The following is a 5,375-nucleotide window of genomic DNA, read 5'->3' as shown; positions in this document are numbered from 1 at the left end:
ATACTTTTACACTTCTGTGCAAAATTATGTTTTTAGCAACCAAGATAATTTTTTAAATTTTTATAAATTTATTTTTAATAACGCTCTAGTATTCGTAAACCAAAAATTGGGTCGACTGTTCAATGACGATTATAAAATAAAGTAAAATAGTCATATAAATAATATTTTATCAATCAAAAGTATAAGCATGCTAAAAATGAGTCAGCACAGTTAAAAAATTCAATGTTCAACAGGAAATATATTAGCTATATACAGCTGATAAAATTTATTAAATCAACCGAATGAAAACTGAAGAAGTTATCGAGTACACATAAAAAAGGCGTTACAGAAAATAAGCGTTCTAAATTTTTAAATGCTTAGTTTTTACTCGTTAACCTATTAAAGCAGGTGTTTAATTTTAAATATTACTAGAGTTGGAAACTACTGCTCTGTAAGTGTATCTCAACGCCAAAAATGGTGGCAACTACTTAACACTAAAGTGATTGCTCAGCGTATGCTTTTGTAAAATATTTTATAGAGCAGTAGACAATTAAAAACTAAAGCTCGCAGAATTTTCGGTAATTTTTCCAGTATTTTAATAGCTTCACCACGAGCCATGGTTGCTAGGGGGATGGAGCGTAAGCTTTCCAATGAGGAGAACCGATCGATACCGCACCCGGCTCGCACCGACCACAGTGCTGACGTAAAGTATTCTCAGTGGTAGACGGATCATGGGTTAGAGTCCCCTTGCCATCAGGCTAACCGTAGGAGTTTTCGCAGTTTTCCTCTCCATGTATCACAAATGCGAGCTATTTTCATCAAAAAATCCTCCGTGAAGGCAAAGTTCTCATAATACTAGATGCAGGTGTTCCCTTGTCTTCTGGATTGTGTTCAAAATTACAAGGCTGCGTAGTTAAACATTGATATTCCAAAAATAACGTCGGGGGCTGTTCAACGTCGGTTATAAAATAAAATAGTCTCACCAAGAAGGAATTGGTACAAAGCAGTAGCGTACGCAAGGGAGGGATTTAGGGGTTTAAACTCCCCCTTGAGCTCAGACAAAATGGTAAAAATAAAAATTTTAGTAGAAATTATGCGGGCTATTATTTTTTAAGACTATATATTTTTATTTGCCTTATGCCTAATTTTTTTTTCTCACGGTATTTCTCAGAACACTGAAAAAACATTTACTATAATAGGGTTGTACTTTTGAAACCAAATTCACGTAATACTGTTACGGACTGGTTTCTTTCTGTCCTGCCAGTCGCTATAGTTTTCGAGACTGGCTTTCATTCGCGAGGTCTTTACGCGATGATTCTGGAATCCTAGACGTTCTGTCGTCTTTGAGACAATTCGAGAATTTTGGAGATGCGGTGAAAAATTATATAAAAGGGGGAACGGAGTACAGTGGAGTTAGTTAGTCAGACTAAGAGTTATCTCTGCCGCTTGTCTTTCGGAGCTTGTCGCTAAATCTGTTTTGTTTTGTCTTAACAAAAAGTTCATTCAATCGCCGAACCCGTCGTCGCCACTATTTCGACTAGTGAAGAAATCAGTAACAATACCATTGGAGATACTGTGCTCGTTGAAGTTATTCATTCCAGCTCGAAACTTTGAGATCGTAGCATAGCGGATATTTCTGTGCCCATATATATATATATATATTTGCTGTTCTTGGATCTTTAGGATGTCAAAACGCAAGAATTTAACAATTTTTAATTATTTTGAGAAAAAATCACGACCTGAAATTAGTGAGGTGACAGCATCTAGTACCAATGTAAGTTTTTCTGTTGAACTTCCGTTGAAGAAAACGTTTCTAGCACATCAAAATCTGATGAATGTGAAAGTGGTCCTCAAAGTGTTACTTCCCACCCATATGACATTGGACTTTTTTCAGAAGATATTACATTATGTTCTTAAACTTAAAAAATCAAATCAAAATTTATCTAAACAATGTTGTCTAAATAAAAAGTCAAATTATCTAGCTGTCTAAATTAGGGAAATAATAGTGCCTTATTACATACTCGAATTTCTTTTAGTAGTTTCAGAAAATCATGAACACCCCCCTTGAAAAAATTCTGCGTACGCCACTGGTACAAAGTGGCATTTTATACAAACTTTCATATCGTTTAAATGTAGTGGTGTGGAAGATAAGTTTAAATTAAATTTATAAAACAAAGAATAATACATTAAAACATAAACTTAGCTATAACTAGAAGAAATTTTCCCATAAAGCGTAGAAAGTTGGCAGCGCTTTTTTTATTGATGAAACTAATTGGTTAATTAATTAATTAAGAGACGTTTTTTTTTTCTTTTATCGTCTGATTTTTGATTCGAAGAAATATATAAAATTCTTATTCCCTCTCCTCTCAAAAATAGTTACAAAGTGTGAACTTAAATTTTATTACTACCTCAAACTATGTCAACGGAATCTTTCAACTTAAACGTTTAATGTAAGTTCTTTCCAATCGAATAAGTTCCTCAGAAGTTATTCCCGTAAACTTTATGGCTTCCGTGTCATGGCAGTTTATCAATTCTGGAACTAAGCTGGTGTTCTAAAGCATGATAGCACCAGTTCACTATTAGCAATATATTTCCAGACACTTCACATAAATATAAATCCTTCCTGCATTTCTGTCGGAGAACGAGGAATTGTAAAAATATTTAAAGCAGTATCATATAAAATAACATTTTTGGTAATGAACGTGTAAAAATTTAAGAGAAAATTTGTGCGTCCTTCTTGCCGTGATATTTGTGCGATAGTGAAATTTTAATAAAAGTTTTTTTCTTCAAATGTTTTAGCAATCTACACATTCAATCTTAAAAAGTATAATTTAAAACTTACACATATGTATGTTACATAAAAAGCTTTAAAAAATCTTTTTGTGTTATTTCTTTATCTAAATTCTTTTTCTTAATGTAAAAAGAAACGCGTTCTTATAATTATTATTCACACCTGGCATTTTAGCTCTGAATTAAAATTAAAGAATATTAGAATTATCATTTCCCCTAACCAAGCGTAAAAACCGGAGAAATCCCTCTACAAATTTTTTTTTGAACGAGTTATTAAACCACAAGGGGATGAGTTTGTGTAGGTGAACAATTATGTGAAACCGCGCAACTGCCAGTTTGTGTATGCGGACCAACTGAAAAGTTTCATTTCCATGTTTTAGATAACCGTCGGTGAACAGTCGACCCAATTTTTGAGTTTACGACTACTAATGCTCAGCACCGTAGTGTAGTAATTTTGAACACAATCCTGAAGACAAGGGAACTTCTGGATCAAGTGTTGAGAGAAATTTACCTTCGTGGAAGATTTTTTTTATGGAACTAACCGCATTAGCGTTACATGAAGAGGAAGACCACGGGATCCTCCCTCGGTTAGCCTGACGGCAAAGGGATTCAAACCCATGATCCGTCTACCACTGAGGATATTTCACGTTAGCTCGGTGGTCGTTGTAGGCCAGGTACGGAATCGTATCGACCTGCCATTGCTGGGATTCGAACCCGGTTTACCTCATTGAAAGGCGAACGCTCTATCTCCTGAGCAATCGCAGCTCTCGTTTCCATGTTTGTAGTAGTCCCAATTGACAGTAATATTAAATAGCGCCTTCCTTCCTATTTCTACCAAATCTTTTGCCACAGATAAGTACATTGCGGCTCTTGTGTAATTAAACCGCAAGGAGGTAAGCTCGTGTAAGTGGACTATTATGTGAACCGCTTAGCGACATGATTATCATTATAATCAATTGAAAGATTTCGCTTCGATGTTTGTAAATATTGGAGTAATTATAATATAATTAGCAAAATTGGTATTAATGCTAAATAACAAGTTCATAGCAAGATTGAAGTCTCAAATTAGAATCACATGTTCCTTATGAAATAAATAAAAACATTAAAAAAAAAGTTTCATTTCGATATTTTATTATTATCAAAATGCTTTGTAATAATCTGAATAATTAGGTATAACTAGCCTAATTGACAACAAAACTTAATAACACATTTTTATTAAGATAGAAGACAAAAATTTGAGCCATGTGTTCTTTATGAGATAAATAAAGATTTATTTCGATAATTTGTAATTATCCGGATAATTATAGCATAATTGACAGTAATGTTAAATAACATGTTCCCGTGAATTATCATCATGTGTGTGTGCAGGTAAACAATGTGAAACAGCGAAGCTGTGAGCTCGTGTATTCGGATCAGTTGGTCGCCGTAGGCCACTAGTTAGTTATATATATAAAAGATAAAGTCATTGCACATTTTGTCTGAATCAATTAGTTCATAGAACACATTTTTAGGGAAGTTTTAAAAAATGCATCGTAAGTACAAAAATTTTTTTCGTACATAAATTATTTTGAAATGTTTATTTTTTAAAAAAAGTTATTTTATTAGTCGCCGTGAAATGAGGAGAATAAAACTTATTGACTAAAAATTATTGCTTTGTTAATAAGAATTAATAAAAATGATATCAAAAAATCATAACAATTATTCGTCTTTCTGTTCGCATTTAATGAAACTGATGAAAGAATAATATTGTTTCTTGCAGACGATTTTCTTCTACTGTGAAACAAAAGTTAAGAAAAAATTCTTTATCTCGCATTTGATTTGTTAAGAGCATGCAAACATAAGAAGCTCCATTTTTAGCGGTCCAATTAAACCCAATACTCTTGTAACGTCATATGGTTGTTTCTTGTTCAAGACCGAATGTTCTTATTTATAAACAAAAGTCACCAAATATAGGATTCCAGTAACACTACGAAACCATAACCCTTTATTAATAATTCTATGATTTATATCGTAAAAGATATCATGAATTAAATTTCTGCGAAACGAGTTTAACTTCTAAAAGCTTTTAGATTATTTTGAAAGCATGTTTAAATAATTTGATAACTAAATAAAACGAATATATACCGTCGCAGATGATTACTTAAACTATATACTGCGATGGTCTTTTCTTAACTTGCAACGGAGTAAAAGAGTAATTTTCTTTGAATCGAATTAAATTTTAAATTTATTTGCTATTTTGTGAGGTGGATTAAAAATAAAGCAAAAATATTATGGCCAGATTTTTAGTACTTTCTTAATTGATTTCAAAACATTAATAAAATTATTGACTGTTAAAATAAGTTATAACCATTTGGGTTATAACTTAAGCATAAGTTACCATTATATGTAACCGTTCTATTGTAACGATTATAAGTTACCATTAAGCTACAAGTTATTATCAGTTTAATGTGAAAATAAGTTATAACCATTAAGGCTGTTATAAAATTAGATATAACAACAGTTATAAATATAGAATAAATGCAAAAATAACATATTTTGCAGTTTATCTGAACTGAATCTTTGTAAAAAAAATTATTAAAATAAATAAATAAATATATATATATAAA

Source organism: Parasteatoda tepidariorum, chromosome 5, assembly GCF_043381705.1.
Source record: "Parasteatoda tepidariorum isolate YZ-2023 chromosome 5, CAS_Ptep_4.0, whole genome shotgun sequence".
Classification (NCBI taxonomy): domain Eukaryota; kingdom Metazoa; phylum Arthropoda; class Arachnida; order Araneae; family Theridiidae; genus Parasteatoda; species Parasteatoda tepidariorum.
This window is presented reverse-complemented; position numbering follows the sequence as displayed.